The sequence below is a fragment of the Aulonocara stuartgranti genome (assembly GCF_965226115.1).
Source record: "Aulonocara stuartgranti genome assembly, chromosome: 4".
Lineage (NCBI taxonomy): Eukaryota > Metazoa > Chordata > Actinopteri > Cichliformes > Cichlidae > Aulonocara > Aulonocara stuartgranti.
The window spans coordinates 3038113-3064682 of record NC_138942.1 but is presented as its reverse complement, the minus strand read 5'-3'; the positions used below and the strand labels follow the sequence as shown (position 1 = coordinate 3064682).

Below are 26570 nucleotides of genomic sequence, written 5' to 3'. Positions count from 1 at the left end.
AGACTTAAAGTTAAAGAGGTGCCTACACTGAGAGTGTATGTAATAACATAAGTATCTACACATATGTGCAAGTTACAGTTATATGTGCTGTATAAAGGAGCAGGTGCAATATGAGGAGCTAGTGATCGGTGGTAGCGCACAATGAATAGGAGGTAGGGCTACAGGTAGGCTGGTTGCTATTATGATAAATACGGTTTATAAATACAGTGAAAATGTCCATAAATGTTAACAGCACAGTGAAGGGTGGAGGTGGGGGTGGAGGCATGTTTGACAGCCTGTGGGTAGAAACTTTTATTGAGGCTGTTTGTCTTTGACCTGATCGACCTGCAGCGTTTACCAGAGAGAAAAGTGAGTGTCCAGGGTGCGAGGGTGATGATGATACTTCTGCCAGTATATGTCTCTGAGGGGGGTCTGCCGCCCTCACCACCCGCTGCACTTTTCTCTTGTCCTCCACAGTACAGCAGTCAAACCACATATGATCCATTTTGGCTCCAAAGAAACAAGATGGCAGCGACCAAACTGTCAAAATTCAGGTTTCAGAGGGAGACGGAGGTAATAATGCTGCTCTCTGGAGCTGTAGCACCAGAATGTACATTTCAAGGGGTAAACATTTTTCTTTTGGCAATACTACTAATGTTTGTTGGGAGTGTCATGAAGACACTCAAAAATAAATTTCCTCTGGTTGGAAACTATTTTGTGCAATTTTCTTGCATTTAGTTCAACATTTACAGTTTTGAGAGACAGTGTTGGTCAAGTTACTTGAAAAAAGTAATCAGTAACTAATTACTGATTACTTCCCCAAAAAGTAATCCCGTTACTTTACTGATTACTTATTTTCAAAAGTAATTAATTACTTAGTTACTTAGTTACTTTTTAAAAACACGATTTACAACCTGAAGAGGTGATAAAGCGATAGATCTTTCAGCCCAATTCTACTTTTTCTGCATAATCCATCATACAAAATGTAATCAAATGGAAAAGTCTCTTTTTTTTAACTTGTTTTATTAGTTTTAATCTTTTAACTTTATGCATCAAGCAAACATTTAATTATATGCAACATTCTCTGACTGGAAGAAATTAGTTTAACATTTAAACCTATTTTCTGCACATTCCAGCACATAAAATAAAATATTTTGTGTGTTTACACTCAGTCTTTCAAATAGATGTAACGTGTTACTGCTAACACGTTACTTGTAACACGTTACTGCCCATCTCTGTTGAGAGATATCTCTGAAATCCCTGTGACTAGAAAAATGTGTAAAAACCCCCCCCCAAAACAAAACAAAAATGATGTTCAGTTTCTTTGCAGTTTGTTGCACTTTATGTAGTTACTATGAACTGAATGCATTCATATTATTAAAATTTGGGATATAATGGTTGTATTAATGTATAGCAACTAGAAATGCTCTAAAAATGTCACTACAGCAGGTAAAAATGTAAAGATAAGATCTAGAGGACTTGGTTCTACAAATGGGAAAAAAAGGAAGTGAAATGGCTCTCCTCTGGATTCAACCATCTTTTATATACAGTCTATAGCAGCCAACCATACTGAAAGCTTTGCTGACCTTACACTTCGTTTTCTTACTGTGTGACCGCTACTGTTAAAACCTGAAAATCTCCCAAAGCCATAAGTCAACACAAGTTATTAGGACACGTTATTTGGACGGTCGACGTATTAAGGTATAAAATATTCATGCATTTCATTTCCTCACCGCTTACTGGATGTGGAGACCCTCCACTGCACCTCCAGGTCGGAAGAAGCCGCCCCATCATCCTGTGCAGCTGCTGCCGCGCAGCCATGAAAACAGGTAGGAAGAAAAATGAAACTGATTTATTTTTAGAAAAGCTTTAATATTCAGTTTACTGATGTTCCGCATTACTGTGAATCACATCTCACATTCTTTTTACCCAAGCTTTTAATGCTTGTGCTTGTTTGTTATGCATTTTTATCTTTAATGTGTCGTCTCTGCTCTTTGAATAATAGCTTGCACCTCGAGGACAAACTGGTACTAGCTGACCTTTAAGCCCTGGTACGTGACACGTGTACCCTTGAAAATGTGATCGCACTCAGCCCCGCGTGCCTTTCCTCTGTGGTCTACCATTGATCATTCACTTTCTCCAGCCACATTTTGCCATCTGGCTCAGGCTTTCAGACCAGTCACCTGCTGTTTACAAGTGCATCTTTGCACTGTGAAGGTGGCGATGATGCCATCAGCTCGATGATTCAAACAGAATCTGCTAAAGATGCTGTTTAATAATCAATTTCTTTGTGATCTGTTTAAAAAATACCACATGTATCTGCCAATGAGGCAGCTTTGCTACCTTGTGACACTGATGAGCTTTTATTCTCCTTTAAAGTGGCATGCCATTAATTATGCCACAGTCTGATCAATTAACAGTGAAGATGCAGCGAATTGAGACCGGTTACAAACATGATTGATTTTAATGTCCTTGGCTAGTTTTCCTCCCTCCTCCTTTTTAGTCATATTCACTAACATCATGGCATCTATTTGCTCTGCAGCATCAAGTTTATACAGTCAGTAGTCGGTTTGAGAGGGACTCCACAGCGAAAGGAGCCAGTGGAGATGGTTTGAGCGACAGACCAAGACGTATGTCAGGCACGTCGAACTGGGATGAGGCTTCAGCACAGACTCAGGCCACGTCCACACTTATACGTTTTCGTTTGAAACGCATCTTTTTCTCTCCGCTTTGGCTCAAGGAAAACGCAGCTTTTTGAAAATGCTCTCCAAAGCGGATATATTTGAAAACGCCATTTTCAGTGTGGACAGCGAACCCGGAGCCTTTTCGAAAATGATGACACATTTTAGTCATGTGACCAGACTAGCTTTTCTTCAAATTCTTTAATTCTCACTCGCTTTTGTAACTTTGTACTTTTGTGTTACTCGCAGCAACAACTCCACCTCATTGTTAGTCCATTTAAAAAACTCGGTGCTTTTCCTCGACATTTGCCGCGACGTTTCAAAGAGCCGGACAGGAAATAAACGGCAGAAAGAAATGAGGCAGGTCGAATCGTCTTGCGTTTCACGCATGCGCTGGACTGGCACGTAAGCGTTTTCGGCCGTTTCAATGTCAACGCACAACTCTGTGAAAACGACTGAAAACGATAGTGTGGACGCGGAGCGTTTTCAGTCGAAAACGCCGTTTTCAAATTTATCCGGGCTAGTGTGGACGTAGTCTGAGGGCTCGAAGCTAGAAGAGGTGGCCGGGATGACCCTAGGCTTGTCTTTTCTGCTCAGACTGCTGCCTGTGATACGTATGGATGGATGCATGGAGTCAGTGGTGTATGAAAACTATATTTTTCTTTTTGTTGCATCTGAACAGCCTCCAGACACGTGAAGGTGTATAACTGTGTACACACACGTCATCTTACTGCCCTCCTGAGTCTTGTGCTCGTCCATAAAGTGACTCCATAAATGGATTCTCAGGCCTTCCACTCTTTGAATAAATCGCCTCACACTTCATAAACTTTCCCAGAGTGAGGCCAGGGTAGGTGTTGGAGAGCTGAGGATGGACAGAAATGAGGAGACCGAGTTCAACAGATGAGAAAGAAGAGTGTCCGAACAGACATTTATGTGGTGGTTAATATTGTAGTTATACTACAACATAAAAGAGACATTTAAAAATCATTTGGAAATGATTACAGGGTTTTGATTGAATTAGAAGGTCCTGCCAACTGGTCCAGAAACCAGCAGCTCATCTTCTTACTGGTTTTAGCAGATGGCATCACAGCACCTCGGTTCTGGCTTCCCTCCGCTGCTTTCCTGTAGGTTTTAAAATTGATTTTTCAGAGTCACTTTTAAAGCACGCTTGGGTCTTGTGCCAAGGAGCACGTCATATTAATTTGGAGACCATTCAAAGTATTTCATAGACGAAAGTCTAAAGGTGCTGCTGGAACAACTTCCTTTGAGCCACTTCCTAAAACATGTTTTTACAGACTGTCCTCTTTTATATTTATATTCTGATCATCATCTTTGTCATCACTTGCTGTTATTTGTTTATCAGTACTTATTGTTTATTGTTTTGTATTTCACACAGTTTTCAAATTTTAGGTCTGTCTGAACTTTGTTTGTGTCTAAACCACAACCAGTGCATCCAACACATCGATGTGGTAACCATAAAGTTCCTTCCACCATGAAGTTTTTCCACAGCGTGTCTTTTATCCTGTCTTCCTTCTCTCGCCCATGGCAGATGGCTCCGCCCCTCCCTGAGCCTGGTTCTGCTGGAGGTTTCTTCCTGTTAAAAGGGAGTTTTTCCTTCCCACGGTCACTCATAGGGGGTCATATCATTGTTAGGTTTTTCTCTGTATGTATTATTGAAGGGTCTACCTCACAATATAAAGCTCCTTGAGGCGACTGTTGTTGTGATTTGGCGCTGTATAAATAAAATTGAATTGAATTGAATAAGTACCTGTTTTTCGTGGGGTACACTTTTGACACCTCGCCCATATAGGCTTTCTTTTTAGCTAAAAGTGACTTTAAATGAAAACAGCTCACTTTGGAGCCTCAAGGAATCGCAGCTTTTGGAATTTTCCTTCATTCCTTTTCTGCTTGTGTGTTTTCTCTGAGCCAATAATGAGACTTTGACTTCATTAAATTTCTTCCTTTCAGCCTCAGTTCACTGTGCACATGTGACGCATTCACATGAAAATTGTTTTCCTGACTTCGGTTGGACGCTTGTTGGTTTTTGAATTTATTTGTGTCGCTAAAGTTGAATAATAGATTGCTCAATCACGAATTAAACTAAGCACAGAAGTCATGGAATTATACCCTCCGCTAAACTGCCAACGCTAATTGGATGAAAAGTCAGTGGGCTGTGAAAAGGACTTTGTTTGTACTGAGGTTTCCGTATGTGAGCCGAGTGTTAATATGGTCTGCAGAGAATAAATTATTAGTTAAATATAGTCGCTAAAATGACTGACAACTTGATGGCACTGGATTCTTTGGAATCTCAGTTGGATTTTCGTAGTACTGTGTGAGGTTAACGAAGGATCTTCAAACAAACAGCAGCAAGAAAAGCCTGACTGTCGAGTGCCGGACACAATGCCGAATACACCGCCCGCCTGCATAAGCTCTAAATCGTGGGCGGGGTTGGTGATCAGTAGAGAGGATATTGGCTTTTTTTGAACATATCAGCTGATCAATATCACCTGTCACATGCTTCCTCTCATCATGTGCTGATGTCTTTGGTAATGACTAGTTCAAGGGCAATGGGAGTGCTTTAATGGGGTCCTCCCTACCTCCTCCATTTGATTTCCCGTGTCTATGAGAGAGACATGAAAGAAGGACGGGGCGGATCATTAAAGAGAGCTATTTCCTTTTTGGTAATAAGACAGAGCCAAGGTCAAGTTAAAAAAAAAAGAAAATCCTGTTTCCATTTCACTCGTTTGCCTTTTCTTCATTTTCAGGAACATTGTTGAGACTGTTTGTATGCACACTGAGAAGTCTGTAAGTAATCAAGGTAAAATCAATACAAGCTTAATGTCCCTCGAAGAAAGTCTAATATCAACATGCTCGTCCGCTTCCTCACAGCCTCCGCCTCAGTTTTTAAAGGATCGCTCTGCAGAAAGTGAATCTACCAATCGCTGAACATGCATGAATGATATGACACGTTTCTTCTATCTGCAAAAGACTGACAAGGGCAGTGATGACATGAAAGGTGAGGCTAAACAAACAGTCCTGGTTTGGTGCTCATATCAGACAGGATGGTGAAAGATAACCGCTTTGCCTCTTTGTCAAAGACAGATCTGCTCTTCAAACTTTAAACTTTCTGCAGTGATGCTGGTCCCAGACAACTGTGGCTCCCTCTTTCACCAGTCATCCTAAATCCCCTTCTTGTCACACATTAGTTTCCTTTCTGTCCATTCCTCTCAGCTTGGCTTTGTCCCTTTAATCAATCCAAGTTTCCCAAAGTTACCCAAATGCCCAAGTGTCCTTACAGGCAGCCTAAATTACCTTGTCAGTCCAGTGCCCCTTGTGGAAAGCTTAGGTTTCCTTTCTATCATTCTAAAAAGTCCTGCTCCAAATCCCCCGACCTCCCAAAGATCTGTTCTAATCAATCAAATATCCCACTGATCAACCTAAATCGCCCCCAAAGCCCCATAATCAGTGCTAATCATTGTTGGTCTGAATGCTCAAGCTCATTTCAAATCAGTCTAAGTAACCGTGTGACCAGCCTGGCTGCCACTAAAATCAATGCAGATGCACATGAGGTAAGCACTGTTAATGGATCCAGATGTGTTTGCAGTTTAGCCAGCTGCTGCTTTGATCAATAGAAAAAAACCCTTGTGATGAGCCCAGCCACCACTCTTCATGCATTCATCGTGTTAGTCCTAAAAGTTCGAAGTCTAAGATTTAAGTGGGTAAATAATCTAAAAGAATCATTTTCTACTTAGTCCACACACTCATGTGGTCAAACAAAGTGCTCATGTGCTTAAACCTGCAATCTGTAGTCAGTCCAGTTTGTTTAAATGCAGACTCCAGGGGGCTATCCCAGGACAAGAGGACAGGTCGGCGGTTTGTAGCAGGGCCAATGCAGAGAGACAGGCAAGCCATCACACTCTGTGGGCAATATAGAATCACCAATGGTTAACCAAAACAAATAAGTGCATGTCTTTGGACTGTGGGAGGAAACAGTAGTAGTAAAATCCACAAGCAATCTATAAGTCCATTTAAATCCCCTCCTGATAAAGTCAAGACCGTATTTCCCTCTCGCTCTTACAGAATCACCACTCACACACTACAGTCAAACTGACAGATCCCAGATGTGTCTGCATGTATCTGTGTGACTTTGTGGCAGTGTGACTGTTTGTGTTTGCTGAAAAAGCTCATTCAAGCTCAGCAAATCTTCCCTTGATAAACAAAGCGGAACGTGAACCAACAACAGTCATTTCAGCAGATATCCATCAGCCGCTTTGTGTCAACATCATAAAGTACCCGCAACATCTCAAAACCATCTCCAAGGCCAGAAAATGTAGTTAAAGTACTTATGTCATAAAGCATATTCTCAGCTTCCTCTGCCTCCAGACAAAGTCATCCATCAGCAGGGCTTGATCCATGAATTGTTTTCTACTTCCGAGTTAATGAGGCCGCAGTCTGGCAACAAGGAATCGACTCATCCTGATGCTCGCCGATGGATTTCACCATCACACACATTACAGATGGTTGACTCCTGATCATTTTTGTTATTGATTTTTTTCTTTTTTACAAGGCCAAATGCGGTGCAGCCAAGGCACAGGAAAAATGACCGCATAAATCCGTTGTGATTCATGCAGGACGAAGTATTTGGTCTGCTTCAAACAGCCAGCGAGGTTCCTTCAGACAGTTTCAGGCAAAGCTGCTTCAAAAAGTAGATTCAGACTAAAAACGACACGGCAGGTTTATAATTGATATTTCTGATTACTTTACTTTACTACTACATTACTACATTACTTTAATATTTCCCTTCACCACAAAAGCAACATCATTTCCTAATTTTCCCTGGAAATCAGCAAAATTTGCAACCATAGGCTAAAAGACATAGGTACAGTCATGTCACCCAATCGTTTGTGGCCATCTTGGATTTTTAAAGCTCGACATGAAAAGTGAGGGGGGAGTATCCAATACAGCCACACCTTAAATCAGGGGTCCCCAATCCCAGTCCACGAGGGCCGGTGTCCCTGCAGGTTTTAGATCTCACCCTGGGTCAACACACCTGCATCACATGATTAGCTCATTTCCAGGCCTCTGGAGAACTTCAAGACATGTTGAGAAGGTCATTTATCCATTTAAATCAGCTGTGATGGATCAAGGACACGTCTAAAACCTGCAGGGACACCGGCCCTCGTGGACTGGGATTGGGGACCCCTGCCTTAAATCATACCCTTCTTTATCATTTATTTCATTCTAAATGGGACCAAAATGTTTTCTTCCTGTTAAAAGGGAGTTTTTCCTTTCCACTGTCGCCAAAGCACTTGCTCATATGGGCTCATCCAACATGTTCTTACCCCCAAAGTGTAACATATGTGCTATGTGACAAATTGTCAGTATGTTACGCTTTTGGCCACCCAACACTTTCCTATTTTATGCGTTCGGAAACAGGAGGAAACATGAGAACCGTTTGGACTGAATCTACACACGTACATTTATTTTACGTTCTCATTATGAAAAGCACAAATCTAACACAATTAAGGTTGTGGTTAAGGTTAGGATTAAGGTTAGGGCTCGAATACACGGCTGGAATGCGTGTTACCGCCGGGAGCGTCATTCTATTGGATTCCATCCACAATCGGGCGTATCATAGGGACGTGGAAGGTTACCTTTTGCATTTCCATGGGACACCTCGGGACGTGACAAATCGTTGGTGTGTTACGTGTCGGGAATGAGAATGCTCTGGGTCATCTGATTGTTGTGGTTTTATTTATAATATTGCATTTGTTGCATAAAATAAAACAGTATAAAAGAACAAGCACGGCTTTTTTGTGTCGTTTATCTCTGGACTACTGTGTGATCTTGTTTCTAAGAAGAAAACAGTTTCCCCTGCTTACATTTGCATAAAGCATTTAAATGGTTTCTCCTTTATGCTTGCTGTAAAATTCACCCCAAACGGCCAACCTTCTTCTCCAAGGGCAAACATTAATCTTCTTCCTCACACAGAAAAGAAAAGCATACATTTATGCTGTACATCACATGCTTCACATTACTGTGTGCAACAAAAGAAACATAATAAAATACAAAAAAGCAACAACAGCAAAAAGAAAAAACACATAAAAAGACGCCCACACATCAAACCAGAGATGAATAGTTTGCACGAGAGAGGTAAGGAGTTGTAGGTTTATGGCCACTCTTCTCTGAAGTGGAAATTTCCCCAGAGGAAATCAGCGAGAAAGTAGAAACCATTTATGTGTTCAGTCCTCCCTATTGCAAAGAAATTATCCCGTACAAACCCCCACATCTCTGAGAGCTCAGGTACCCTGACCTTCACCACACACTACCTGTAAAGCCTTTCAATTTGCAGCCCATTTTGTGCTGGGTATAAAAGTGGAGCGAGCTCAAGCATCGGAGAATGATATGAGCCACGATGTTCTGGGGAAAAACAAACTGTCACAGGCAAAAGAGAGCCCACACCCTCAAAACCCAATCCCACCCTGCACTTCACTGGTAAGAGGGCATCCATGAGTGTAAAGCATAAAACAGTAAATAAATCTAGCTCCTTTTATTTAAAGAGACACACAGAGCAAATTGTTTCCTCATTTACTTGTAGAAAGTTTGCACACAGCCAGTGTCACGGACCCGGTTCCGGGGACTCGGGGTTCGTGAACAGTGTGGACCTTTATTGTTATTAGTGTATTGGATGTATGTTTACTGCACTGTGTTCTTGTGTTCAATGCTGGTGTGTGTATGTGTGTGAGGCTGGAGGATGAAGGACAGCCACCTGCAGGCCTGATGGGTGTGGCCCTGCCAGCTGCTGGTCACGCCTAGCTTACCACACACCTGCTTCTGATCAGGATCGTCGGGGGAGCTACTTAACAGAGCGATGGAGCTTCCTCCGGCGCAGGATCGTTGAGTTAGACTCCATGTCAGTGTTTCTAGTGTTGTTAAAGTGTATGCCTGCCGGAGTTGGTGCCATAACGGCTGTGTCTGTGTTTTTTCCCCAGGAGGACAGCGGAACACAGGACTGCAAGACACACGGGGTGTGTGAAGGCACAGGGGCAGAGAGCACGGGATACCAGCACTTGGGAGAAGACACGTCACGGGAGTCGAGGGAGCACTTTTGGAGATTCAATGTGTGGTGTACCATTACCTCACTGTAAATAAACCCACTGTTCATTCCATTAAGTCCAGCGTTTGGGTCCTATTTCCCCATCTCCCCACGATCTGCCAGCCAGACCGTGACAGCCAGGCTCTTACTGCGACTCCACAGATTACCTGCTGATCTGTTATGCTTTACAATAATAATCTGAGAAAACAACACATTATTTCCAAACATAGAGATTTTTTCACTTTGTGTTGTTTGGCTGTGGAGCCCCCGAGGCGTAAATTGTTCTCTGGATGTTGTTTAATTAGAGCGTCGCATTTAATCGGCGTCGAAACTGGAAACAAATTAAAACATTTTAAATAAATTTGTGTTTGTAAACAGAGTTTGTAGATATGTCCGTGCAGGAGCTTGCAAAGTTTGTTTTAGTGGTACAAAGTAGCTATTTGGAGGAAAACTTTTACATTATTTATATTAAAATGTTATATTACATCGCTGGTTTGCCTCTTGCAGTACAGTGCAATTGCCTCCCCATGCCACCACACCATCATAGGCTGTATATAAAAGATGGCAGTAAGAACTCTGAAATGTTCTGTTAGTGGGATTTTTATTTTAATTTTTTAAGCCAGACGTGGAGGATGTCCCCCTAAATTATCAGCTAATGCTAGTTAGCCCGTCAGAGAATGATATTAGAAGTTACAGACAAAAACGAGAAGACAGACTTGTTTCATTCGTCCAGATCACCGAACAGCTAACCAGATTTTTTTGACAGATAATTGTGAGAAACTTCTCCAAATATCACCAACAGCTGACAGCCAGCTGCACCCACCTGCCCGTCAAATCCACCTTTTAAAATGTGTTGGTTTCAGCAGGAAAACAGAGCTTTTATTTTGTAAGCAAACAGTTTCCATTTCTGGTTTGAGTTCCTCTGCTCATTGGTTATTTGGTGATGGTGTTTACAGGCAAGCTGACATCTTCCATACAAACCAATCAGCTGCTGTCATGATAATGAAAGGAAGGTTTTTGGTGCAGCATCCAGTTAAACTGATTTCACTCACCAACCAGCTGGTGGCCTTACTGGCTGATATCTTTAACTGCAAGTGGTTCACAAGCCAACCTTTAAAGCCGGTTGGAGCGGGCACGCTCTGTTTTGCAACTATTTTTAAATCCTGGTAGGTCTGCAACCACATAAACTAGCGCAATAATTTTTTTTGCATATGAAACCGGAGGAGTTGTACTTACATCTTATGCCATCAGCTTGTCCTCGGTCACAGTTTCCTTCCATGTACAGCTTTGCAAAAACTGCATAAAAAGCACTTGCAGCAACAAAAACATAATATTCCAGAAACACGCTTTGCCGATCCCATCAGCTGTTTGTAACACTTCCTACTTTGGAATAGACGTCAGCGCGAACTTTTGCATGTCCGCCATTACCTGCCCGAAACCGGAAGTGACGTCATTTTAGCGGAAATGTAGTTTTTTTTTTACCATCAGGGCCTCATGAGCCTATACTGGTGTTTTTAAAAGTTATCTTTGACGCTATGCATTTCTGAATAGTTTCTGGGATGCTTAGGACTCATATTGCACTGCTGGAAATAGTTTATTTTGATGCATATGCTGTTGGTTTTTTTTTTGCAAATTTGCATTATAATATTTATTTTCATTTTTCCTGCAGTATATAAAAATTGGTGTATTTCAAAAATAAAACTATGAAGACACTCAAAATAAATTTCCTGTGGTGGGAAACTAGTTTGTGCAACTTTTTTGTATTTACAGTTTTGAGGGATAAGCCTCTTAACTCATTCACTGCCAGCCATTGGCAGTGAATGAGTTAAACCCATTGACTCATTCACTGCCATTGACGGGTATAGACGTCAATGGCAGTGAATGAGTTAAATTTCTCTAGCTAGAAATATATGTTAAAAAAACAAAAACGACTTTTTTGTAATTTATTGCACTTTTTTGCAATTTATGTAATTACTATGCACTTAATGCATACATATTATTATAATTTAGGCTGTAATGGTTGTATTGATGTATAGCAACTTGGCACTACAGCATGTAAAAATACAATATAAGCTCTGGCGGACTTGGTTCTATGGTAGGTCTTAAAGGGTTAAGGTACCCATTAAATGCAGCCATGTAGCATCTGTTCTTCCTGGGGTCAGTGATCTTTACACTTTCACATATACACATAGGAACTATACACACATGCACATAACACAACAGCTCCTTACAACACAAATTCTGCCCTAGATCAGGGTAAACAAAAATCGTTATTATCCTGACGTGCACGTGTTCTGTTAAATATACTTCCCCATCAGTCGGATGGAACTTCTGCACAAGTACCGCAGCACTTAGTGTTGTGTCGACAACTTAAAGTTCAGTAATGGGTTCGGTTAACACTGAGTCCCAGCGATGATCCGATAGAGGAAGACACTGCAGCCAGTGTTTCTGTTTACCTCTCAGAGTGGTCAGCAGACAGATAAGGGAAGAAGACAGCTCAATGAGCAAAACAATAAGCACTCAAACAGCAATTTCCCTCAGCAGAATGAGGAGGGAGAGACTGAAAGAGCGAGGGTCTTTTTATCAGCAAACAGAGGAGCTGGGTGTTTAATCTCCATCTTGTGGGGCTGACACTTAAATAGATCTCTGGTGTCGGTGTGTGCATTTGTTTGTTTGTGTGTGTGTGCGTCCTCTGACAAAAGCAGCCGAGTGTGTCCTGACACTTTGCCCTCTGCTGCACCTTCGGTCCCACAGGTCTTTCTTTCTACACAAATTCCTTCCCTCCTCGCTCGCCCTCTTGACTCTTTCCCCACTAACTCGGATTTTATTCATTATTAATTTTTTGCAGAGGAAGTAGAAACATTTGAAAGTCACTGCAGACGAGGTCAGAGGTTTTCTTTATATCGCGTCACAGCTCCGCAGAGCACAAAACTCTGAGGATTTTTACTTTTTAGAGAACGCAAAGATAATTCTCCTGAGTCCTGCTCGCTCCCTGCAACCCAGGAGTTATCTGCAGTTACCAAGCAGGCTAACAAGGAGGGGTCACATTAAAATAGCAATAGAATGACTAATTTTAACAGTTTCTGCATGGGTACTCTGAGGAAAGGCATATACTCAGCTTTCTAACAGTATATTAGAGGATCTGAGTTAAGAGCAAATGTACCGTGCAGCTTTGATCTACTCAAGAGATGATTTGCAAACTCAAACATCCATATCTGAGTGTTCTTGGTATAAATTAGTTGTTTTCTTACTCAGTGCCGATAGTTTTCCTTCATTTATTTTTCAGGGACAATGAACATTAATCAACAGTAAACTGCAAATGTTCTAATTCCCCCCCGCTTGGCCAGATGTTGAAACATTAAAACAACAATAAAGCTGGGGCGTTTTTATTAGTACACAAGAAAGCAAACCAAAACAGGAGTGCAAGCATGAACGAGTACAACGTGTGCAACTGATGCAGGACATTATCAAGCAGACAATTAGCGCCGCAGACAACAACGAACGCCGTTACATCACCAACAATCCAGAAGGCACAGACACCAACAAACAGAGGCAACAAACAATAGCAGGAAGGTGAGCAAGCAGAGCGAAGGTTTGACGGTGTGAACGCTTCCTTTTAAATGCAAACGAACACCAATCTGCCACAACAGTCAAATAACCGGATTAAGATCATGTAGGCCGTCCTCATGTTCAAAAACACATCATATGAACACACAGTCACACGGTGTTGTTGCCACGGTTACAGCCTCTGTGCTGTGTTGCGTTAATGAAGAGGCGAGCCCACCGTTGCTCACTTTGCCAGCTGATCAGAGTTTATTCTCACAAGAACTGTTTTAAACTTCACATTATTTTAGTGCAGCATCTTGTAATTGTGTTGAATCTTTGAACGCGTTAAAATAGAATAAAAACAACAACAGAGAAAAAAGAGACAAACAAACAAAGCAAAAGGAAAACAAAGCAATAATAATTATAAATTACTTACATGTTCAAACAGGAGACTGAGCTTATTTAATCCCTTTTATTTAGTAACTAATAGTCTACACCAGGGGTGGGCAATCTCAGTCCACGAGGGCCGGTGTCCCTGCAGGGTTTAGATGTGTCCTTGAACCAACACAGCTGATTTAAATGGCTAAATTAGCTCCTCAACATGTCTTGAAGTTCTCCAGAGGCCTGTAATGAACTAATCATGTGATTCAGGTGTGTTGACCCAAGGTGAGATCTAAAACCTGCAGGACACCGGCCCTCGTGGACTGAGATTGCCCACCCCTGGTCTACACCCTTGTCTTCTTGTTTATGGCCTGCCCATCAGAAATTCTTCAGTACATTTACATGTTACATGTATTATTTTTATTTATTTATTTTCAGGTTTCAAATAATGAGGTCACTGTCTGTACAGGTAATCTCTGCATCACTCTCATACAGTTTTTTCTACTATTGGCTCTTCAGTACGTTGCAGAGAGGGGATATCCCTAATATGGTCATCCTAAGTACTCAGCTCTGGCTGTGAAGCCCCACCCACCTCCCGTTCAAGCCTTCTGTGAGCGGCAGCCAATCTGATGCAAGTATGTTTAATGGGAGGCCTTAAATGGCTCGTTTCACACACAGTGAGATAAATAAAGATCATTTAGAGCTATGAATCACGAAGGCGACCCAGCCGGGGGTGATCAGGCCCCGACTTGTGCACCAGTAGCTACCCACGGATCAGCCCTCTTGATCCACAGCCACCGTGTGGCTTTCTCTGCCGCTTCACTCACAGCCTGGATGGCCCTCTTCTTGGCTGCCCAGCCGGCCGAGGACTTTGCAGAGTGATCATCCTGCAAAGCCCCTACAGCCCACTTCTATGGGCTCATAGAAAGTCTTTCAGCCCCTTCCCCTGCACTCCTGTTTCTGTTCTAAGAATAGAAACAGAATAAAGTAAAAGGGTTTGCCATTAACATTAAACAACAGCTATTTATCAAGATATTCAAATAACAGGTAGATTAATCCTTTTCTTAAATAATATAAAGTACAACAAAATTCATGAGGTCATCCTGAGATTTAATGCCTTATTTAAATTCCAACACATTCCATAATTGCTTTTTTTCTTTCTTTTTTTTTTTTACTTCATCAGTTTCTAAACTGAGTGTAATGAAACAGCGTAAAAGTGGCGCTTCAGCCTGGTAAACAGGGAGCTGGAGGGATGTGAGGCGCTGGAGTGTCACACAGGTACGGACAGATGGCCCTCTGTGTGCTGATGAATGTTTCAGCACATTAAATCTGGTCATTTACTCTAATGACTTGACTTCTTGTTCCTCGGCGCTCCCTCTTTGACTCTTTGATGAAGCCGCGGATTCTTCTGTTCGCTTGCAGATGCTTTGTTTGCTTCATTCATCAGTGTCCAAGATCCAGGAAACTTTTTCTGACTGGCCGCCAGCATCGCGCCATCTGTCTCCACCTGTCCAATAACTGGAGGTGCGGCATGAGAAATGGACTTCAGGCGCCTAAGCTCATCTGCAAGAGAACCAGATGAAGGCGCAAGGTGCAGGCTAATAGCTGCAAATTATAATAGAGCAACAGCTACAAATATGTGTTGAATTATGCAGCGATGCACTGGGATAATCTGTCATTAATATGCCATCCTGACCTTTGCTGGTGTTTGTGACTTTCACTGTGAATAAATGATAAATGATACCAGAAAAAGAAAGACTGTTTCGTGATAAGTATTTCTTTGAACAGCTGTTGTAAGCCACAGAAGTTTGTGCCCCGCTGAGCATCTGCCTTTGCAAATTGATTACCCAGGGGAAGCCCAGACCTGCCCTCCCTCCTCCACAAACTAACCACAGCTGCTGCTTTGATTAAAAGCTGGATGGAAGTGCCTGAATGCAACTTCCCGCTCATAAAAGTCAGACTGCAAAGTGGGATCGGTATTATCTGAAGAGGACGGAGACAAGGTGCCTCTGTGGTAGAAGAATGCTGAAGCTTCCTGTTTGGGTTTTGGAGCAGAGGGTCATGTGATCAGGTATCAGCTAATGTTAGCGACATCCACAGACTGTTGTGCAGAAACACAAACACCTACACAGACTCATAGATATGTTTTTAACAATTAACTACAGAGCGGATGACTGAGCTGTCATATAGAAACACTAAAAAGTGTTTCAAATGGCCATAAACGCGGTCTGGAGGTCGAGTACGGACACTTTGGAGACCACTTGAAGACATTTGGCAAGTTAAATATAAAAGTTGTGAAAATATTCACCCTGTATGGTTTTTAAGTTTTTGTACCAGGTTATAAAAATGTTTATTTCTGCCGTAAACTTCACTCACTTTGGAAGTTTAAAGTGGCCATTAGACGTGCAGTTAGTGTCCTGTCACCTCGCCACACATCCATCTACACAGATGGAAGAGCAGATGAAAGACCGCCGCACAAAACAGTGCAGACATCCTCTCTACATCAGGACATATAGCTGGTTATCAGTTCTCCAACTTAACCAGCGTTTCCCGTGGTTAACTTAGCAAACTGGGTTCACATTAGAGGGACGGCCCAGCAGCCTCTGACCAATCAGATTTATGGATATCTGTGAGGCGTACAGGAAGCGCTGGTTTTCTGCATCTTAGATAAGATAAAAATGTTCCATGAGAAAAATATGAAGAGGTTGAAAAAAAAGAATACAGTCTTAGAGCAGCTGCTGCAGAAAATTAAAGACTAGACTAGAAAATATGGTGAAGCAAATCTTCCCTTTGGCTTCACTGTACGGTGTCTCGTGTTTGTCCTCTGGTACAGTGTCCGGCACCCGTCTAATGATTCCTGCCGTGACTTGTTACCTCATCAATTCACTGCCCATGAAGCAGATCTTTTTCTGCTGAAAAGCAATCACTGGAGAAGATGAAGCTTGTTGGTCAATGAAGACGTAAAGTTCCACAGGAAATTGGCCTCTTGTTCATCCAGCCGTCACCAAATTACATCTTCATGGACCAATGAGGAGGAGGTCTGCTTCCAATATCTAATTACCCCAGTCGTGTTTAACAGGAAGGAGAACTGACCTTTGACTCTTTTTATAACATTTCAGGTCATCGATCTTATCGACTCCACGGCGTCAGTCACCCTCCTGAGCAGCGCTGGGGTCATCTGGTTAACTTGAGGGTAAAAATAGCAAAAGAGGCGCTCCTAAAGGAGAAAACGCCTCTTACATGCAACCAACTTCCCCAATATTCAGCCAACCAAATTTAAACCAAAGAGCCTTAGTCTAATCAGGGGTTAGAAAATCCTCCCAAGCAAATCAAACGACTAATATGTAATTCTAATCTACACTGACCTTGTGTTGATTAAAATAAGAAAATAATTTCAGTCTAGTTGTGATTTTGTGCAGAGGGAAAAACTCTGATTAAGTGCACAGACTTAATAAGTTACATCTATTTCAAAGACTACATGCCACGAGTGTAATCACGATGATGAATACATATTCATATGTCTTTATTATGCGTTGTGTGTGCATCACAGTGCAGAGTCGTCACAGTGCTACGCAGGGACAGGGACTGAAATGTAACACAATCAATCGAATAACTGTGTTTGCATGCATGCAGTCAGAACGGTGAGGTCTGAGGTTAAGGAGATTTAAAAGGACAGTAATGATTACTTCATAAGGTCAGAGACAAGAGACGATCATCTGCAAGACCGAATATACGAGGTTCACCTCAAGCGCTTGATTTGGAGCAGGACATGATGCACCTGAGTGCGTGTACACTGCAGATTTGGGATCATTAATGATGACTTTGTCTGCAAAAAAAACAACATTTAAAAATAGGGTTAACACGACTAACAGAAAACGCTCGTGTAGATTTCAACGAGGTGGAATTAAAACCTAGAAATAAAGTGGATCTACATCTAATGAATACAGAAATGTGGGATACTTCAAAATAAAAGCATGAATAACAGTCATAAATAGAACCAAAGTGAAGGTTGTGGAGGAGTCGTGCACGATCTGCAGGATCAGCTTTATTCTGGGAACAGGGACGGCTGAGAGAGCTGATCTCACTGTCAGGGTCACACTCATGAAGTAACAAACATGTTCCTTTGATATGAAACTGTGTTTGGTCTCTGCCTGCTCGGTTTGACATGTGAAGTTTATGTTAAAATCTTTTCCCCACACCAACCATCACTCCCACCTTTGAAGCGTCATTCTCTTTGCATGTGCTTTTCTCTGTTTGCATTTTTACTTGTTGCATTTTAAACATTTGAAGCTTTTTCCCATATATGCTTGTGCTTTTCCCTTGTACAGTATGTGTTTTGTCCTTAGGGACCACATTATATCGCTGACTCTGGGAAGCCTTTTGCTTATCTGCTGGTGAAAGCTGTGTTTTGTGCTTGTGTACCACTCCGCTGTATTCTGTGCCGCTCTGATTCATCTATTTTCTGTTGCTTATCTGGAGCCTGCGCTCGCGGCAGAAGGGTAAGTAAGGTAGTCCCTCTTCGGGGAATCCCGAACAGTTACCGAGCCGAATGAGATGTATAATCTCTCCAGCATATTGTAGGTCTGCCTCAAAGTTTCTGTCCAGTTAAGCGCGTGCAGAAAACCTCCAAAGGTGCCCCAAACAACCTTGACCGGCTCCTCTTATTGCAAAGACTCGTGGGCTTGTCTCCAAACTCCTATCTGTAAGTGTGATACTCTGATTAGTGGCACATTTTGTGACTAACAGCAGAAAGTAGTTTACGACGTACCGCATTACAACAATACTGAGCAGATAATGGCTGAAGTCACCTCAAGTGCATTTAAAGAAAGTTTGCTGTACAATCTTTCACCTGTGAACATGTGTCTGATAGAAAATGAGTGCACCTGCTCTCACTACCAAGACTTTTGCTGAAACCAAAACTGTAGTTCCTCTAATGACCACATGGGGGTGACTTCAGAGGTGGATCAATCCTGGCAGACTCGCATGTTAAGGCAGAAATCAACATGTTCGCAGCCTGTTTTTGTGTAGCTCACATAATTTTTTAAGGTTTCGAGATGTAAGCTGATGATTTCTGCACGTGAGCGGTAATCTGAGTAGTGTCACCGTGCTGCTGCTTGAAGTCTAGTGTTTTATTTGCATGCATCATGTGACCTCCTGTGCAGACTTCTTTTCTTTTCACCTGGCCGGCTCGTGTGTTTCAGAGGCGGAGCTTCCTCCAGCGTTCCTGCTCCTACTGGAAACAATCGCTTACCTGCTACTTAAAGTTCCCCCGCCGTGCACTGGTGGTGCTTCTTGTTGTTTTCCTTGTGTTTGTGTATTTGCTCGTGGATCCTGTTCTTCTCGTGTGCAGATGCCTCCCTCATGTCTGAAACCTGCGGAGAAAAATGAAAACAAAACTCTGCATTTTTGCCTGCTAATTCAGTCAGAACTGCAGTAAATGTGTTAAACTTTTATTCTGGTGGTTGCAGTTGAGTCCAGATGTGGTTCAAGTCATTAGGGTTTGCTAATAATTAGCAGGTATTCATGCAGCACACCAAGCTGGCCCTCCACTGTCTCTGTGGTGGAAGCAGCTAAAGCTTAATAAAAATGAAAATAATGCAGATCCACTAATAACTAATGTGATGTCAGAGTGGCTACGTCTGTCTCTTATAGTAACAGATTTTGGGCAGATCTGTTCAATCTGTGCATCAGAAAGTTGAACAATGTTATTTTATTGCAATTAAGAACTAATAATGTGAAAGATTTCATGCACTTACATGAAAGTAGCACAAAGGGATCGTTTGTGCAGCAAGTCATAAATCAAGTGACGTTATTCTTCTCCACACGCAGACGGCCTGCTGTGACTAAAAATGATGCCAGCGTGTCATAAATTATGACATCCAGTGAGACGAGAGCGCTGGGTTTTGATGGCTGCGTAGGAGGGCGGCTACATTTCACTCCTTACAAAACACAGACAGATAAATAACATCATATTGATCCAGTGTAATTCCTGGAATGTCAAAGACGCTGAGCAAAGGAGATGGAAGTATGGGAGGATGAGGAGAGGAGGAGAGGAAGGAGGGAGACGGGAGGCAAGCAAGCAGAAGTAAAGAGTAGAGTTCCGGTGACGTCATCCCAACGCATGGCAGCCTAACGAGTAGCGCTCTCTCATATATGATTCGTTCACCCCGCGAAGTGTCAAAATTATTACCAATTTTTGATAGATAGTAGAGTTACATGCGGGGTGAACATGGGGAAAAGAGACAAACAGAAAAGCTCAGCAGAAGAACGTGTAAACGAAGGGCCTATGGCAGCGGCATCGCCATCTCGACATGAAGTCAATACTAGGGCCAATATGGATGAAGGCTCGGGCTTGACCATGATACTGGAAGAATTACGGGACTTTCGAAGAGAGTTCCAAGAATTTAAATCCGACTTGGTCAGAGCCAATAACAGGATAACCGAAGCAGAAACCCGCATTGCAAAGCTGGAAGACCGGGTCCAAAACGCGGAACAGGTGATGCTAAAGATGTTAAAAATTATCAACGAGCAAGAAAACAAAATTGTGGATCAGGAAAGCCGGGCCCGGCGAAAGAATCTGAGGCTGTATAATGTCCCTGAAGGAGTGGAGGGGTCTTCGATGACAGTTTTTGTGGAAAAAGTATTGACGGAATGCCTTGACCTCCCCCAGGGCACAGAGCTTGGTATTGAGAGATCACACCGGGCCCCGGGAGCAGTGAGGAACCGAGAGGGAACCCCACGTTCGATATTGATTTGTTTTGCACGTTACAACACCAAGGAAGAAGTTTTGCGTAAAGCGTGGGCCAAGAGGACTGTTCTGTTGAACGGTCAGAAAATATATTTCGATCAGGATTATGCACCAGCTATTCTGCGAAAACGTAAAGGCTACGCTGAAGCTAAAAGAGCTCTGAAACAACAGAACATAAGGTTCCAGACTCCTTATCCTGCTAAATTGAGGGTCTTCTATCAAGAGGGAACCATGCTTTATGCGACGGCGGAGGAAGCAACCGCGGACATGCGGACAAGGGGATTTCAGATCGATAAAGTTGCCCTGAAGCAGACCTTAACGGAACAGCTGTCAAATTTGACGTGGGCGAAGATTGGAAAGTCGCAGCGGTGTGACTCGGAGGGACATAGAGAAAGTCCCAATAGTGAGCAGCTTCAGCTATCTAGAAGGTGCTCTCCCTCTACGACAGGAGACTAATGGAGATATACTGTACGGCCGCAATGGGTGAGATAACAAATACTTTTCCCTTATTAGATGATTAAGATTGCAGAGAGACTGTGGAGAAATGCACCTTAAAGGAGCTAGCAGGGGCCCTTGCCCTCCAGTCAGGGGAGGTTTCCCCCTGTCTATGGGATATACGTGCCAGGGTCTGTTAGGACTGACCCCAACCTTGGAATCACATATTATTTTTGTTTTTTTGTCTTGTTTTGTTTTTTCTTTGTCCGATTCTGGACGATTGTGGTTGTTTATTATTTGGGTTGTTAAAGGGAGTTTACCAGTTGATAAATTAATTAAGTCTGGATATTTTATTTCGGATAAATGACTGCTAGAGGAATTAAGGTTATATCTTTTAATGTGAATGGGCTCACGAATCCCATTAAACGAAGTCGAATCTTGAATAAAATGAAGAAAGATCGAGCGCAGATAGTATATTTACAAGAGACACACTTGAATAATAATGAACATGAAAAACTCAGGAGGATGGGTTTTACAAATATGTTCTCCTCAGCGTATGAATCAGGCCGCAGACGGGGCGTGGTAATCTTGATTTCCAGGGCACTGAACTTTGAAAAGTCATTTGAACTTAAAGATAAGGATGGGAGATTTATACTGGTACGGGGAACAGTTGATGGTAATCAGGTTACTCTAATGAATGTGTACGCCCCACCAGGAAGTGACCTAAGTTTTTTTAAGTACATTGTTAACATAATGGTGACAGAAACTCAAGGCCCTTTAATTTGCGGCGGTGATCTGAATATACGCCTACAACCGGACCTAGATAGCTCTAAAAGAAAGAAGCCGGGATCGAGTACATTATATAAAAGAATCTCAGCACTGTTCGATGAGGTGGGTTTAATTGATGTATGGAGAAATCGCTTTCCTACAAGGAGGGATTACTCTCATTTTTCAGCCCCACACTCACTTTACACGAGGATAGATTATTTTTTAATGTTTGGAAGAGATAGGGATAAAATCTTAACATGCGAGATGGGCTTGATAGATATAAGTGATCACGCACCGCTGTACCTAACGATTGATATGAATGTACACCCAAAAGTTTCAATTTGGAGATTGAATTCATCCCTGCTTAAAGATGTAGAATTTAGGAAAGTAATAAAGGCAGAGCTCAAAGATTACCTTGAAATTAATGATAATGGGGAGGTTTTACCCCCGATACTATGGGACGCATTAAAAGCTGTTATGAGGGGGAAGATTATAGCATTTGCCTCCTTCCAAAAAAAAGCAAGAGAGAAAAAAATGGAAGATTTACAAGCGATTCAAAAACAATTAGAAAGTGAGCACAAACATAAGCCTTCAGCGGGCACCTTGCAGAAACTAACAATGATTAGAAATGAAATAAATACGCAGAGTATACAAACGATAAAGAGAAAATTGTTATATTTGAAACAGAAACATTATGATGGAGGATCGCAATCAATGAAAATTTTAGCATGGAAACTTAAGAAGAAGATAGCGGAGAATACTGTAACTAAAATCAAACACCCAGAGACGGGGAATATAATGACTCATCCTTGCAAGATACAAAACGCCTTTGAGTCATTTTATAAAACATTATATGCGGGAGTCCCAGGGGGGGCTGAACACGAAATGGACAACTTCCTGAACTCTTTATGCCTACCAAGCTTTAACGAGGAACAAAATAAAACGATGATAGCGGAGGTGACGGAAGCTGAACTTATGAATGCCATCAATAGGCTGAAATCAAATAAGTCACCAGGCTCCGATGGTTACACCGCGGAGTGGTATCGGGAATTCAAACAGGACTTGATCCCTACACTACTTACTACTTTTAACTGTGTGTTAAAAACAGCGCAAATTCCACCGAGTTGGAAGGAGGCAATTATTTCGGCTATTCCGAAAGAAGGGAAAGACAAAATGGAGTGTGGCTCATATAGACCTATTTCTGTCCTTAACATAGATTATAGATTGTTTACTTCGATAATGGCCAGGAGAATGGAAGAATTTTTACCTGACTTAATTAGCAATGATCAAACGGGGTTTATAAGACGACGACAGACCCAGGATAATATACGTAGAACTCTTCATGTAATACATCAGATACAGACATCTAAGAGTACAGCCATGCTTATGAGTATTGATGCAGAAAAAGCCTTTGATTCTGTAAATTGGGACTTTCTATATAAAGTCCTGGATAAATTCGGCTTACATAAGGGAATTGTTGATACGGTGAGGGCACTATACACTAACCCCACCGCAAGAATTAAAGTTAATGGTTCTCTCTCAAATAGCTTCGTTCTGCAGAGAGGAAATAAACAAGGCTGTGCTTGGTCCCCGCTCCTGTTTGCATTGTACTTAGAACCCTTGGCACAATCAATTAGACAAAATAAAGACATTAAGGGGATCACTATTGCAGGACAGGAACACAAGCTCGCTTGTTATGCGGATGACATATTGATCTATTTAGATCAGCCCACTAACTCCTTGCCTTCGCTGATGAATCTGTGTCAAAAATTTGGGAAACTCTCTGGATATAAAATTAATATGTCTAAAACTCAAATTCTCAGCTATAACTACAACCCCCCAGCTCACATGGTTGTTCAATATCCAATGAATTGGCAAGCACAATCATTGAAATATCTAGGAGTTGTTATTCCCAAGGATTTAACTAAACTATCTGAGGAGAATTTTGGTTCTCTACAAAGGAGAATAGTGGGTGATATTAGGCGATGGAACATGATCCCCTTTCTTTCTTTACACTCACGAGTTGAATCTATTAAAATGAACATCTTGCCAAGAATATTATATTTATTCCAAACACTACCAATATCCATTGATCCAAGTCGTTTCAATGAATGGGATAAAATAATATCGCGGTTTATATGGGGGGGGAAGCGGCCGAGGGTTTGTTTTAAAACTTTACAATTACATAAGAAGGTGGGAGGATGGGGGTTGCCATCACTAAAAAATTATTATCGGGCTGCTCAGTTGAAAACGGTGGTTAATTGGTGTGATACAAGCTACCAAGCACACTGGAAGACTATAGAGGAGAATATGTTTTCCTCCCCAATACAAGCTGTCCTGATGGACTCGAATATTCGAAAATATATTGACAAGATTCATAACCCCTGGGTGTCGTGCACACTTAATATATGGAGAAAAGTCGTGAAAGAATTCAAACTTGAACAGGATTTGGCTTTATTTAAATGGTATGCATATGATTCTGACTTTGCCCCGAATAAATTGGACTCACGTTTTAAAAGCTGGCCTGCTAAAGGGTTATCTACATATGATAGTTTGATAAAGGATGGGAACCTTATTAGTTTTGACACGCTGAAACAGAGACACAATCTAGAAAAACAGGATTTTTTTCGATACTTGCAAATAAGACACTATATAAAGACAACAATCGGTCAGATGTCAAATACTAACGTGGAATTGGTAACTTTATTTAGACAGGCGTACAGTGGGGATGTTGACACAAGACTCATTTTTTTTTGGTACAATTTTTTTATGAATAAGCTTCCACACTCAACTGATTATGTGAAGATGTTATGGGAAAAGGAGGGAGGGATGTGTATTTCTAGGGAAGAATGGACTCAGATGTGGGAATGGCAATGGAGGAGTACTTCCTCCAAAAGCTGGAGGGAGTTCGGATGGAAAACTCTGATAAGGTTCTTTATCACTCCATGTCAAAAGGCTCACTATGATGGGAATCCTCCCGTGTGCTGGCGAAACTGTGGATACCAAGGAGCCCATCACACCCATATTATGTGGGACTGTCCTGTGCTACGGACTTACTGGAAAGACATTCATGGTATATTACAAGGCATTTTTAACTGTACATTCCCTCAGGATATGAAGACAATTTTTTTTGGCTGTATACCGCAGAACTGGTCCAAAAATGACATATGTCTGTTAAGAGCTTTATTGGTTGCAAGTAAGAAATGTATAACAAAGAAATGGTCCTCGCAAGACATACCGACTTTGTCATTATGGTGGGAAATTACGTTAGAGATATATAGGATGGAGGAAGTAACAGCTCATGTTAATGACAGGATGGCCTGGTTCCATCTGTGCTGGGATAAGTGGGTCCAATACGTTAATACCTATAAACCGAATTTTCTCTTTAAAGCTTGAAACCACCAATTTAGTTAATTGTTTACTCCCGACAGAGCTTTCTCCTTTTATTTTATATATATATAATTTTTTTTTCCTTTTTTTTTTCTTTCTCTTTCTTTCTATCTGTCTTTCTTTCTTCTCGTTTTGTTTCGTTTTTCTCTTGTAAACTGTGTTAATTAATGCCTGTAAGCATCTTTATGAGGTAATATTGTAGAAATAAAGAATATAAAAAAAAAAAAAAAAGTAAAGAGTAATTTTGGATGAGTGGAAAAAATAAACTAATGGCCAATAAAAATGAGACGCCCGCTCCTCTGCTCTCCCGGAAACACTTTTTTGTGCTGCTTTATGTGATGCAATAAAAAGGACAGCTGAGAGCAGCGAGCAGGAATGGCCGTTTTATCAGCTGGAAATGAGTCTGTCTCTCTCAGCCCCAAAGACTCATATTAGTTTTATTCTTGTCACGGTGAACTTCCCTGAAGCTTCCTGCCACATTTTCCCGTGTGCTCGTTTAGCCGGTTTGCTCAGATTTACACACTCATTCTGCTTCCTCAGAGCTCCAGGACTCTCTTGCACAACCTGCAAGGTTATTTCATGTAGTGCGTGGAGACGAACAGTCAGAGAGGCGCTAATAGACGCTGATAGAGTCACTCCTTGTGCATGCAAACTGGAATTTACATAAAATGAATGGAAGGCTGTAATGAGCCATGCACAGTGTTGGGAAGGTTACTTTTAAAATGTATTCCATTACAGAATACAGAATACATGCCCCAAAATGTATTCTGTAACGTATTCCGTTACGTTACTCAATGACAGTAACGTATTCTGAATACTTTGGATTACTTAATATATTATCATGCTTTTTACAACAACGTGAATGTACTATTGCTGTGTGATTTATTACTATTACTGAAGGTCCGCGACTCCGAACTGTAGTAAAGGGACCTCTGACTAATAGGACGGGGTCCCTGTCGGCTCGTAGCTGAAAACTAGCTTTACTTTGTTGTCTGGGTCAACTTTCTTGCGAGAGACAGAGAGAGGCGTTGAAAGGCTCCAACGGAACTTATTGTTTTCGGAGGAAAACACGAACACGGTGTACAGTCGAGTCTTAATAGCTTACTTACAACTGGGCTCGTCAGGCACTCTTCTTGGCTGCAGTGGTTATTATTATATTTACATGCTTCCAGCTCCCGTTTTTCCTCGATGACAACTCGTACCTTTCCACTCCCTTTTTTCTCCCTCCTCGCGCTCACAGACCCATAACGTGTATGGCAGTCCATTCTCCCAGCAGCACGGACTACACTGCCCATGATGCTACATTCTTGTAGCACTCTGCCTGTTAGCTTAGCACAACAACAACAACAACGAAAAGGCGCTCTCTCACCCAGGAAACACACAGTCGCAGAGAGAGAGAGAGCGTCGCCCTGTAACCATGGCAACCGTAACGCTGCCGCCTGGAACAACAGAACGTAGCTGTCAAACAAAACCCAAACAGTCCTGACCCGCGACAATATGAAACAGGAAAGTACCGCAGTGTAATCCATTTATTTCAACAAACTGT

At 41.9% G+C, this 26570-nt stretch overlaps 1 long non-coding RNA gene across 3 annotated transcripts; it reads right to left on the bottom strand.

Moving 5' to 3' along the window:
• Window positions 1-750: 750 nt before the first annotated feature.
• LOC309704609 lies at window positions 751-26286 on the bottom strand. Of its 3 annotated transcripts, none has more exons than XR_014276308.1 (6): window positions 26134-26286; window positions 19440-19622; window positions 18935-19055; window positions 3663-3782; window positions 3380-3522; window positions 751-1785 (listed from the first exon to the last, which is right to left on the bottom strand). It is a non-coding gene; the product is annotated as an uncharacterized lncRNA (long non-coding RNA). The 3 variants fall into 3 exon arrangements; XR_014276309.1 differs by having other exon boundaries at window positions 3727-3782; XR_014276310.1 differs by lacking the exons at window positions 751-1785; window positions 3380-3522; window positions 3663-3782 and having other exon boundaries at window positions 15257-19055.
• Between the last annotated feature and the right edge of the window lie 284 nt (window positions 26287-26570).